This window comes from Nicotiana tabacum, chromosome 4, assembly GCF_000715075.1.
Source record: "Nicotiana tabacum cultivar K326 chromosome 4, ASM71507v2, whole genome shotgun sequence".
Taxonomy (NCBI): Eukaryota; Viridiplantae; Streptophyta; class Magnoliopsida; order Solanales; family Solanaceae; genus Nicotiana; species Nicotiana tabacum.
In genome coordinates this window covers 143,976,180-143,989,993 of record NC_134083.1, presented here as the reverse complement: position 1 = coordinate 143,989,993, position 13,814 = coordinate 143,976,180, and the positions used below count along the sequence as shown (strand labels likewise).

General features: G+C 39.4%; 1 long non-coding RNA gene across 1 annotated transcript; it reads left to right on the top strand.

The window, feature by feature from the left end:
- The first annotated feature begins 5,014 nt into the window (after positions 1–5,014).
- LOC142180240 (uncharacterized) lies at positions 5,015–12,641 on the top strand. The gene is made up of 3 exons (XR_012708401.1): positions 5,015–5,287; positions 10,972–11,058; positions 12,450–12,641. It is a non-coding gene; the product is annotated as an uncharacterized LOC142180240 (long non-coding RNA).
- Positions 12,642–13,814: the final 1,173 nt, after the last annotated feature.

The following is a 13,814-nucleotide window of genomic DNA, read 5'->3' as shown; positions in this document are numbered from 1 at the left end:
GTGTTCCCACCCTTCGGGTTCACTACCGTATCACTTGGTAGTGCCCCCTTAGGACGAGAATTTAAAGCTTGAGAGATTTGACCCATTTGCACTTCTAAGTTACGGATTGATGTGTTGTGTGAAGCAAGTTGGGCATCGGAATCAGCATTCTTCTCCATCATTTGCTTGAACATGTTCTCAATATGACCCATTTTATTGTTGGAGGAACTAGGACCATGAGAAGGATAAGGAGGTTGGTTGCTCGGTTGTTGGTACATCGGGGGCCTTTGAAAACCCGACCCCCGATTTCCTTGGTTGTTGTTCCACCCGCCTTGGTTGTTGCCTCCCCAATTGCCTTGATTATTATTGTTTTTCCAATTCCCTTGGTTATTGCTTTCACTCCAATTGTCTTGATTGTTTCCACTATTCCAATTACTTGGTTGCTAGAATTCCAATTGCCTTGATTATTCGAAGGTCTCCATTATTGTTGATTAGGGCCTTGATAGTTGTTTCTTTGACCTTGAAAGTTTTTCACATATTGGACCTCTTCATCTTGATCATTGTAAGAATTTCCTTGATCAAACCCACTATCATCTTGCACAAAATTGTATACTCTTTGTTGCACTTGTGGACTTCTTGTTCTTCTCTTGTTTACCATCATATTGATTCCCTCAATAGCATTGACTTGCCTCGGGTTTTGTACTTGTTGAAGTTGAGCCTTTGCCAATTGGTTCATGATGGTTGTCAACACGGCTATGGCTTGCCCATGGTCATGTAACTCTTTATGAAGAAGAATCACATTTGGATCACCTTATGGAACATTGGCTCTAGATTGCCATGCTGATGAAGTATCCGCCATCTCATCCAAAATATCACATGCCTCCGCATAAGGCGTAGTCATGAAGTTCCCTCCGGCAAGTTGATTCACTACACATTGGTTGGTGGTATTGATCCCCGGATAGAAAGTTTGTTGAATCATGTTCTTCGTCATATCATTGTTGGGGCACTCTTTCACCATTGTCCTATATCTTTCCCATATCTCGTGTAGTGGTTTATTGGGATCTTGCTTGAATGCTAGAATTTCATCCCAAAGAATGGCCATGTACCCGGGAGAGAAGTACTTTGAAATACATTTCCCCGCTAGTTCATCCCAAGTATGAATGGATTGATTTGGCAAACGTTCCAACCAATATAAAGCTTTCTCCCGTAGAGAGAAGGGAAAAAGCCTTAGCCTCAAAGCATCTTCGGAGACATTTGTTTGTTTGCTCCCCAATATGTATCAACGAACCCTTTTAAGTGTTTATATGCATTTTGACCCGGTGCACTGGTGAAGAATCCTCATTGCTCGAGAAAAGTGAGCATCACTTTGGTTATTTGAAAGTTGCCCGCCCTAATACGGGGTGGGACTATAGCACTTTTATACCCTTCATTCGACAACACCCGGTGTGGAGTCGCTCGTGGTGGAGGTGGGGGTGGAACGGGTACATTGTCTTAAGGCGGTCGGCCTTGTCTATTGGCTTGAGGTTCAAGAGGGACCTCATCTATTGCATCATCATCAACGTCCACATCCCCCACGGCTATGTTTCCGAGCTCGTTGTTTTCCAGGATTGCACCTACAATACTCACACATTAGTAACAAGGAAGAAAAATAAGATATTCCAAAAATGCACCTAAATATATAGCTAACGCCGTTTTTTAGCTCCCCGGCATCGGGGCCAAAAATTGGTCTCGTCCAATCTCACTCCTCTATTTGAGGATATGAAAACGGTCTATGCAATAGTAATACCCAATAAGGAGTCGGGGTCGATTTTCCAAAGGGAGCTATGAATGGGTCTTAGGGATATATATTATAGTGTATGAGCTTGAATTATCTCAAATTGCACTTCCACAAACTTGGGTTGTTTCTAGGTCTAATTTAAATGAAGATTACAAACTAAAACTTTAAACTAGGAAAGTGTTTTTTTTTCAAATGATATAAAAGGGCTAGGGCTATGACTTTCACCTAGGTGTTCGCCTAATGGGTTGTAAACTTTAAAACTTATTTTATTGGTCGGGGTGTATTATAGCTATCAACACCCAAGTACCCACTCAATACCTCTCGGTCAGAGAGTGATTTTTCCTAATTAGACTTTCTCAAGTCCAAATGGGTATTGAACAAAATAGTTGAGGATAAGCTCAACTCGGGTTTTACTATCTCTAGGTTCAACCCTTTAATTGGGCTTATTAATCTCTCGATTGACCCAATTTCTTGCTAGCCAAATTTTTCTAGACTAAATCTCTCTTTCTCAAGTATAGACCAAGTCAAATAGGCATGAAATAATATCTGCAACCATTAATTCTTTACATAAAAGCAAGAACTAGGCTAGATAATCAACACCCAACTATAAACAAGCAATAAATCAAACACCCATTAAGTTTACACACTAGGATTGGGTCACAACCCTAGTAAAAGTCTAGCTACTCATGCTTAAATTGGAAGAAAAAGAAGAATAAGTGATAACTAAACCCATATTGATGATTAAAATGATGAAATCAATATTCAAAAATCTTAAAATAGCAAAAACTACTAAAAAGAGTAAAAGAAAATGTCTACTGTAGCTGTTGATGTCAAAACTTGACCTAAAAAGGTGAAACTCTTCTATTTATATAGTGCTGAAATTTTCGGACAAAAATGCCCTTTCGGAGGTTCTGCGGCCGTATAATTCCATATGTGGTCCGCACTTTGCTTCAGCCTGACAAGAATGGAAACCTGCGGCTGCATAATTTTGAATTGCGGCCACACTTCTCTCTCTCTACGGTTCGCGCATTTCTGAGTGCGGCCGCACATTACTATTCTGCAGACCACACAAATATGACTACGGCCACGTAGTTGTTCTTCTGCGGCCGCACAATAATTGTGCGGTCCACACTTCTGTTGAACTTGAGATGCAAGTTCTCTGAACTTTTGCTCTTGCCCAGGTTCTGCGGCCGCATATGCCATGTGCGGACCGCACTTTGCACTTGTCTCTGATAGGAGTTTCTTCACAATCTGCGACCGCAGATAAAAAATCTGCGGTCCGCACTTCTGAGCTTTTGTGCATGTTTGTGTCCTTGAGTTCAGATCACTTCTTCTTGAGTTGGATTTCATTTTGGGGGCTCATTTTTCACTATTCCTGCAATTAAGCATATTTCATCAGTTTTTGGGAACACAATTAAACGCTTTGGGACTAAAACGAAAGTAAAAAGGTGCTAATAAGTAGTAAAAATCCCCACTTATCAATGGGGCTGAGTGTTGGCCAGTCAAGATCGCTCATGTCCATAAGATGAAGGTAGCAGAGATGAGGATGTTGAGATGGATGTACGGGCACCTCAGGTTAGATAGGATCAGAAATGAGGTTATTCGTGACAAGGTGGGTATGGCCCCTATTAAGGACAAGATGCGGGAAGCACGGCTTAGGTGGTTTGATCATGTGAGGAGGAGAAGCACACAGGCGTCCGGTGAGGAGGTGTGAGAGGTTGACATTGGAGGGACTACAGAGAGGTAGAGGTAGGCCAAAGAAGAGGTGGGGAGAGGTGATTAGGCAAGACATGGCACAGCTTCAGCTGACCGAGGACATGACCCTTGATAGGAAGGTATGGAGGTCGAGGATTATGGTAGTAGAGTAGGTAGTCTAGAGTGTTCATAACAGTAGTATTGGCATGCATTCTTGCTTTCTGTTAGTAGTAGGTTTTTATGACTATCCGTTGTTTTCTTTAATTGTTGATCACCTTACTATCTTGTTGTTTTTATTCTGCTTTTATATGGATTTTTGGTATTGTCCCTTCTTGTCTATATATTCATTACTGTGGTACTTATGCTTTCCTGAGCCGAGGGTCTATTGAAAACAACCTCTCTGTCCTCACAAGGTAGGGGTAAGGTCTGCGTACATACTACCCTCCCCAGACCGACGGTATGGGATAATACTAGGTATGTTATTGTTGTTGTTTATACTTTTAATGTTAATCTTGGAGAAGAGGGTCATGCTAAGGAATGAAATATTGAAATTTCTTTAAGAAAACCGGCTGGTAAAAGAGAAGCTAAGTCTTTACACTGTTGTCATGTGTTCTGAATCCAAGTTTCTGGAGAATTATGTGCTGCCATTCAGGGCGAAAATGCCTGAAGTGTATGATTTATACATGAATACTAGAAGCTAAAGAGAAGTCTTTACAGTGGAGACAGTGGTTGTAGAGCATTGGTTGTCTCTTAGGTTTATTCAGTTCCTTGATCATATTGTACTTCCGTTTTCATGCTCTTGTCAAGCATATTACTGCTTGTTTACCTTTCATAGCTGATTATCCATTCTTGAGTGATAACTTTTCAAGATATTATCAAGCATGAAAACTAGAAAGTAAGAGTAGTTTCATTTTCAATTCAACTATTACTTCTTGTTTAATGAGAAGGAAAGCAGTGTAGAAATCAGACTAGATGTATATGACATTGATATTTGAATGTTTATCTTAATCAGGATGGTATTTGTTGTCGTTGTAACTCAAGTTTCTTATTCCAATATCTCTTTGTGATTGGACAATATTGCTCCTCGACCTAATTTTGACTTGACGATTTTCCTTTGCTGCCTCATCTAGGGGAGTGTGTCCAATATCTTTATTATATTTTGGAAAAAGCACTTTTTTCTAGCTTGGTCAAGTGTGGGCACAATTCTCTACATGCAGCATGTTCCCGTTGTTGGCAATTCCGAACAGAGTTATAGGGCCATTGTCCGTTGACAAGAAAAAATAGAGTGTCATCTAAGATATCAGATACAGGCAAATTTAGGATGAATTCTTTGAAAATTTCTTCTGAAAACCAATTTTACTTTTGGTGTGATCTTTATTTCGTTCGTTTTGCTGTAGTCATGTATGCAGAATTCGGCTGTAGATTTCATTTTCTAGTCAAAGATTCTTTTTGGTAAATGGACTAGAGAAGTCGTAGGCAAATTAGCTTTTGTTACAAAAGCTTTAACTGTATGAACACGCATCCTAATCAGAAAAAATATCTTCTTGCTTGTAGCTGAATTTTTTTACCTTTTTTTGTTTTGTTTTGCACTTCAAAACCTAAATTGTATGGGTCTTATTGGCTTTATCTCCGGGAGGTGGACTAATCTCTTAAACGTGTCTTGAGGAGTACGTTTGGATTTGGTAATAATGGCGCAAAAAAAAGCAACTCCTTTCCATCAGATTTTAGCTCTTTTACTCCACAGCTCCACTGACTTCCCGTGCCAATGTATTGGTGGACTTTCTTGTGAACTCGCTTGGCTTATCCAACAAAGAAGCCATTTCTACAAGCTCCAAGGTAACTCATTCGAGACTCCGAAATTATGAGCCACGTTTGTTACTTGATCTCTTTCTCAAAATGGGTATGAACAAAGCCCAGATCAAAACCCTTGTTTCTTCTTCCCCTGAATTGTTGTTTTCTCATATTGACAAAATCTTAAACCCAAAATTAAGGTTTTATATGAACTTGGCTTCTCTAGGTCTGACCTTGCTCCTTTTATAAACAAAAAAAGCAATTTCTTGAAAAATGGTTTGCGTACTACTATAAGACCTAGTCTTGATATCTTCAGAAGTTATTGGGTTGTCATGATTCTGTAGCTAGGGTTGTTAAGAGAGAGCCTAGGTTGATTTCTCGTAATCTACATAAAGTAATACCACCCAATATATCATTGTTGTTAAATTTTGGGTTTTCACGGGTGGATATAGAGAGGGCTTTTCATAGGCATCCAAGGTATCTGCTTAATAACCCTGAGCAGATCGAGAGAGCAGTGCATCGACTAGAAAAGAATTTTCATATGCCTCGATGGTCGGGGATGTTTTTCCATGGCATTGAATTAAGTACTTTTGTCGCTAAATGAATCGAAATTAGAAAGGAAATTAGATATTTTCTGATGGTCTGATTCTGATATCTATGCGATGGTGCGAATCCCTCCTTAATGTTTGACTACATCAGAGGCTAAGATAAGACGCACATTGGAGTTTTTTATGATGGGATTGGGATACAAGTCCAGTTATCTGGCTTCTCATGCGCCACTTTTGAAGTACAGTTTAGAGAAGAGGGTTTGGCCAAGGAATGGAATCTTGAATTTTCTTAAAGAAAACCAGCTGGTAAAAGGGAAGCTAAGTCTTTACACTGTCGTGAAATGTTCCGACTCACGTTTTCTAGAGAAATAATGGTTCCTTTCAGGGAGAAGATGCCCGAGATGTATGATTTATACATGAAAACTAGAAGCTAAAGAGAAGCTCTCACAGTGGAGGCAGTGGCTGCAGAGCATCGTTTGTCTCTTAGATTTATTCAGTTCCTTGGTAATATTGTAGCTTCATTTTCGTGCTCTTGTCAAAGCATATTACTGCTTGTTTACTTCTGTTGGAATGCTATACATTAAACACATTAGATAGCGTATAAATCGTAAAACGAGAACTTACTTGTTCGCGTAGCGGAAGCGAAAAGAACGGATGAACCGCGACTGGAATTACTGGCCGGCGGTAGTTGTCACGGTATGTCGGAGCAACCGCCTATTCCACAGTCTAAACCCTTATCTTGACTTTAGGAGAAGACTAGCGTAGGAAAGTACTGCTCAGAATCTATCTTTAGTGTACACACTAAATGTACTTATATAGGGAATATTAGGGTTAACTAATAACCCTATTGGGCCTTAGAGCACCCCTTATGGGTGGACCCAATATTTTCTACATCTCCCACTCACACATAATGGGAGTGCTCATCTAGTCCGAGAAACATATTGTCAACTCATATCCTCAATCATTCATACAAGAAAGTAGACCGTGCGACGAACATACTATGAGAGCTAAGGGCTATACATCTGTTAGAAGTATATAGCCTCTCGTCATGTGCAAACCTGCAAGTAGATCATAAAGTATGCAGTACCCTAGATCATATGAATCACATTTAATATAATCTCAAAATCTCATACATCATTATTTCTTGTATTCACAATCATAACTCATAAGTTATAATTGGTGCACCAATGAATACAAATAAATGAGATTCCATCAATGATCTTCCTCTTTCTCACGATCCCTTTAACATTAGTATGACTACTTTTCTAGATATGCTCCGTTAGACCGAATCTATGTACATGGTCTTTTGAAAACACACTAATATAGCTAACATCACACTTAGTCTCAAGTATCTGATCAGAGTCTCTGAAGGTACAAAATCTTGAGCCATCATAAAAGCTCTGGGTCTCACACAACAATAAGTTGAGAATGGACTTATGTTAACCCAATTGGTCGACATTAGCATACATGGTATGAAACATGTGCTACAACATTTTCTCCCTTTTTTTCCGAGGAGTGTATGTCTTTATCTCATAAAGAATTTTGTACAGATGATATTTAGACACCATAAGTATCTAAATTTGAGTTCTTTGATCTACAATATCATTTTTCACTCACATCAGGCTCACAAAGTACACTAGGTGAACGTTTTTCACCCTAATGACCTTATGTCATTGTTTAAGCGACATTTTGATTTTAAGCGAATAGCTCTCAAATTATCCATATGATAATTTTGCTTAAAACCATGTCTCATATCCTCACATCACTAAGATAAGGAGGGGGTTGCCTGTGTGAGAAGGCCAACCTCTTGTCTACCCGACATACTTATCAAAAAAAATAAAGAATGTACATAACATTCAACAATAAAAATATGTATGTATGTAAATTAACTTTATTGATAATCAAAGAATATCAGTTTTGTGAACACGGGAAAATAAATAATAAAATAAAGTATCTCAGATTCTACGCAAGCCTTGAGACCTAGTGTGTCTTACAAATACATCTCTAGACAAAGGCCTGGTCAATGGATCTGCTAACATATCTTTTGTAGACACATACTTCACATTCACTACCTTGCGTCTAACCATGTCTCTCGCATAGTTATACTTGATATCTATATGTTTGGTTTTACAATGAAACTTAGGGTCCTTGGTGGAGAATATTGCAGCCTCACTGTCACAGTAGACTAATACTGGTTCAGTATTTTCAGCGACATCCAACAAGTGTTCCAAGAACTTTTTCAACCAAACAGCTTCTTGTGTTGCTAATATGAGAGCCAAGTATTCAGCTTCCATCATAGATAGTGATACACATGATTATTTCTAACTACTCCATGATATGACGCCATCACTGAGTAAGAAAACATATCTTGAGGTAGACTTCCTCTCATCTAGATCTCCTCCATGGTCAGCATCACTGTATCTAACTAATCGCAGAACCTTGCCGCCTTGATAACAAAGGGCATAATTAGCAGTTCCCTTCAGATATCTCATGATTCTCTTTACTGCTTGCCAATGTGCTAAACCTGGGTCGGTTTGATATTACTTACCAAGCCAACTGCTTGACAAATATCAGGTCTAGTGCACACCATAGCGTACATTAGACTTCCAACTGCGCTCCTATAAGGAACTCGGCTCATTCCTTCTGTCTCTTCAGGAGTCTTAGGACACATTTGACTTCCCAAGATATGGCCTTTATTGATAGAAGTTTCAACTGGGCTACTATTTTGCATATTGAATCGTTCAAGAACTTTTCTAATGTAATTCTCTTGTGAGAGATACAATAGTTTCTTTGGACGATCTCTTGAAATCTTAACTCCAAGAATATATGCAGCTTCACCCATATCTTTCATCTAAAATTGAGATGACAACCATGACATTATCTCAGTTATAAACTCCTTGTCGTTTCCAGCTATAAGTATGTCATCTACATACAATGTTACAATCACAAGATTGTTCCTTGATCTTTTGGTATAAACGCAATGGTCTTCATCCATCATGGTAAAACCATTGGATACAACAACATTCTGAAAGCGTATATACCATTGCCTTGAAGATTGTTTGAGGCCATAAATATACTTCAAAAGTCTACAAACCTTTTGTTCGTGGCCCTTTTTAATGAAACACTCAGGTTGTTCCATATAGATTTCTTCATCTAGTTCTCCATTGAGAAAGGCAGTCTTTACATCCATCTGATGTAATTCAAGATCCAAGCTTGCAACAATAGCTAGAACCAAGCGAACTGAGGTAAATCGTACAGCTGGCAAGAAAGTCTCTTCGTAGTCTATTCCTTTCTGCTGTGTATACCCTTTCGCCACCAATCGAGCCTTATATCTCTCAACTGTGCCATCAACCTTGAACTTAATTTTGAGAACCCATTTGCTCCCAATTGCTTTGCGTCCTTTAGGGAGGTCAACTAGTTCCCAAACTTTGTTGACTCTCATAGACTCCAATTCATCTTCCATTGCTTTTGTCCATTTATCCTTAGAAGGGCATGAGAGAGCCTCTTTTATATTTTTAGGCTCATTTTCTTCTTGTAGGAGCATCATAAATAGTACGCCGCCTTCAACATCAAATCGTCGGCGGTGAATCTTTTTACGAGAACCACATCTTATTTGTGATTCATCATTATTCCCATTTTGATCAATGTTGCTCCCACTTGGATCAAGAACATTCATCATGCTCCCACTTGGAACAAGATATGTGACCATCTCGCTCTCATTTGGAACAAGATCCATTTTGTCACTTCCACTAAATGTAGAAGGATTACTTTCATTCGCATCTGATGATGAAGGAGGTCTTTGATGAGAAACTAATTCATCATCTGCTAAAATTATTACAGTCATGTTTCCTCATTTACTGCCCTATTTGTGCTTTGTAACAATATTATGACCTATCGAATTAGTTAGTTCGGGTCCAGAGAGATTTCGGAACGAATTGAAACACTTAGTCTTGTAATTTAAAACTTAAGTTAGAAAAGTCGATCGGATGGTGACTTATGTGTAAACGACCTAGGATTAGCATTCTGATGATTCCAATACCTCTATATGGTAATTTTGGACTTAGGAGCGTGTCTGAAAATTTGGAGGTTCGTGGTGGAATTAGGCTTGAAATGGCGAAAGTTAAATTTTTGGAAAGTTTGACCGAGGGGTTGACTTTTTGATATCGGGGTCGGAATCTGATTTTGGAAATTGGAATAGGTCCATAATGTGAAATGTGACATGTGTGTAAAATTTGAGGTCAATCGGACGTGATTTGACAGGTTTCGGCATCGGTTATGGAAGTTGAAGTTTCAAAGTTTATTGATTTTGAATTTAGTTGTGATTCGTCGTTTCGATATTGTTAGGTGTGATTTGAGGCCTCGAGTAGGTCTGTATTATGTTATGGAACTTGTTGATATATTTGGTTGAGGTCCCGGGGGCCTCGGTTGAGTTTCAGATGGTTAACGGATCAAATTCGAACTTAAGAAAATACTGGAACTGCTGCCTCTGGTGTGATCACACCTGCGAGGATCTTGGACGCAGGTGCGGCAGGGTTGGCGTAGATGCTAGTTTGGGTCTGGCCTGGGGCGAGCGCATGTGCGAAGGGGAATGCGCATCTACGAGCCCGCAGATGCGAGAAGGGCGTCGCAGATGCGAGGTTTTGGAAGGCTGGCTCTGTCCGCAGGCACGCATTTTTGTCCGCAAAAATGGATGCGCAAGTGCGAGCCCAGGCACCGCAGGTGCGGAAATGCCTGGGCAGTGTTAAAAACGAGGGTTTCCGCGATTTTTCTCATTTTAGTCATTTCCGAGCTCGGTTTGGGTGATTTTGGAGAGGAATTTTTCCACACAGCTTGGGGTAAGTATTCTTGACTCCCTTGTGATTATATTTCATAAATTAATCTTCATTTTTTGTGTAATATTATCGAATCTTCAAGAGAAATCGGAGGAAAATTCCTATAATTTCATAAAATGAATTGTTGAGTTTTGAACATCAACTTGGAGTCGGAATTGAGTGAAATTAGTATGGTTGAATTTATAATTGGATGGGTTGTCGTATTTTGTGAGTTTCGTCGGATTCCGAGACGTGGGCCCCACGGGCGATTTTTGGAGTGTAATTTCGGATTTTGTGGGAAAATACTAGTATTTTGATATGGAATTAATTTCTATAAATTGTGTGGACTGATAAAATTTATTGTGGCTAGATTCGAGCCGTTCAGGAGTTGATACGCGCAGAATGGAATTTCTGGAGCATTTTGATCTTGCTCGGAATTGGATTCGTCTTGTTCGAGGTAAGTAACTTTTCTAATCTTGGAGCTGAGGGTATGAACCCTGAATATACATATTATGTGAATTGTTTGAAGGTGACGCACATGCTAGGCGATGAGCGTGTGGGCGTGCACCATAGAAATTATGACATAATTATTTTCGTGGAATTTTGTAGTCAAATAATCTTGGCATTTTCTATGCAGCTTTATATGTTGAAGAAATTTAGCTGAGAATCATATTAAAAATCATATTGAGGCTATATGCCAGTATTATTGGGACCCACAGAGGTCATATTGTTGTAATTTATTTGTTTTAAATTGAAAATTCATACTCAACCATATTTATTTCATTGCTTGTCATATCTCAGTCTCCGTTGTTATTTATTGATACATCATATCATCATTTTCGGGCTATTTTTATCACATTGTGAGCCCGTGATAGAGAGACTGGAGAGATTGATAACTGAGGGAGGCCGAGGGCCTGATTGTGAGGATATTTTTGGGATCGGGCTGCACGCCGCAGCAGGACATATTGGATTTATATATATTATTATTATTATATGGATCGGGGCTGGCCGCCTGCAGAAGGCCTTATAGGCTTTATATAGCACATGAGTTGTCCGTGCAGCACGTGAGTTATCCGTACGGATTCAGATATTGATACTATAGCACGTGAGTTGTCCGTGCGATTTATAGCACTTGGGCTGAAGGAGCCCGTCCGGAGTTTGTACACCCCCAGTGAGCGTGGTTCATATTAATGAGGGATAGATCTTCCCTGGACATGGATCTTGTCCGATGCATTATATACCTGGAGATGGATCTTCTCTATGGGCTGGATTGGCCCTACTCGGTATTGAGTGACTGATGATCAGTTGATGTGTATATTCCGGGATAGATCTTCCTTGGGCCGGATTTGCCATATATAGTACCGAGTGATTGGGCATGAGGAGTGTAATGTATGAGAAAGTCAGATTGAGTACTCTGAGAGTGTGAGTACATGAGTTCATCTCTGAGATATATTGCATTGACATGCACACATGACATACATGCATAGAGATATATTTTCCTCATGTTGTACGGTATCACATCATTCATGATTTCTCACATATGTTGACATATGGGCATAGTGATGCATTTATTTTATACTGGTTATCTGGAAAGAAAATGATACATCTTAATTATCATTGAAAGGATTTTAGGAAAAATTACTGTTTTCAAACTTATTCATATTTTGGCAACTTCGGTAAACGATTTGGGTTTTCACTGATGTACTTGAAAGGTAGAACTATTTTTAGAAATCATGATTTAAGCTGAACATTTTATCTCTGAGTTACTTTTGTATTACTTGATTTATGTTGAACTTGAGTACATGAGGTCGGTTGTACTCATACTATACTTCTGCACCTTGCGTGCAGATGTTAGTTGTTGATGTTGTTGTGTTCGTTGGGAGCTGGATTTGAAGATGTACTTGCATTCCGGTTGTAGCAGCCCCTTGTTCATGGTAGCCTTAGATTCATAAAACTCTATTTATGTACTTTTTCAAACAGATGATGTATTTACTTCATACCAGCTTTGTATACTCTATTCTTAGAAGCTCATGATTTGTACTACCAGTTCTTGGGGAAATGTATTAGTTTCATATATTTTCTTTTAATTAATTGCCTTATTAATTTCATTGGAGTTGGATAGTTGATAAGTGGCTTACCTAGCGGGTTGGGTTAGGTGCAATCACGACTAGTTAAAATTTGGGTCGTGACAAGATGGTATTAGAGCTCTAGGTTCATAGGTTCTACAAGTCATGAACAAGTGTCTAGTAGAGTCTTGCGGATCAGTATGATAACGTCCATACTTATCTTCGATAGGCTACAAGGTCATTTAGGATATATACTTCCTGTCTTTCTTTCCTTATCGTGCGGAATTGATTCTGCTTGAGGCATAACTCTTTGAATTCCTTCCACGCATTCGTGTGCGCACATGAGCACTCGGTATCAGTTGTGCATCGCCGGCTTGTGATTCTATGAACGAGGTTCGAGATTTGTATTCTGTGTTTTGGCCATAGGCCAGTCTGGAGGACTTGAGGCCATGGTTAAACCGTAGCTTAAGCTTGGTAGCTTCAGTTGCAACTTGTACAATTGGACTCATATGTCCGGTAATGTCCCTACGAGTGGAAATTGTGGCTCGATGAGCGGCAGAATGGCCTTGTGATGGGTATGATGTGACTGCAGGATGTGTTAAGATAGTTGGATGTGACGAGAAGAGTTTCTCGAGATGTAAGAAGAATTTTCATTGTACTGACTGCGGTATTATGACAGTAGTAGAGTGTGGATATCGTGAGTTATCGGGTGTTTTAATCTATGACTTTGAGCCAAGTGGGGGAGCCTGCTATTGATGGTTTAATTTCATGGTGACATGTTAAATTTTAGCTTTGGTTTGAGACATACCTGTGGATTAGTGATGAATTCTAGAGGTTGAGGTTGAGGATGACTCGAGCAAGGAAATTCCTGAATACGGGTTATATTACACTTTATGAAAATATAAAAATCTTGGGATGAGTGAGTTGTTAATTATGAATGATATAGTGCGCACGGAGTATGAATTTGATCAGTGCTGTTAAGGCATGATTACCTCTTTGAGTGTTGTTGTGCTAATGGGACACATGTCGTTTGGCCCATTTGGGCGGTGTAATTTGGATTTGAACAAAGGGGGAGACTCTCGAGAAAGTTCCAATAGGTTCGAGGTTTATATATAGCAATTGAGAATTTCTCCGGACTTGTGTATGG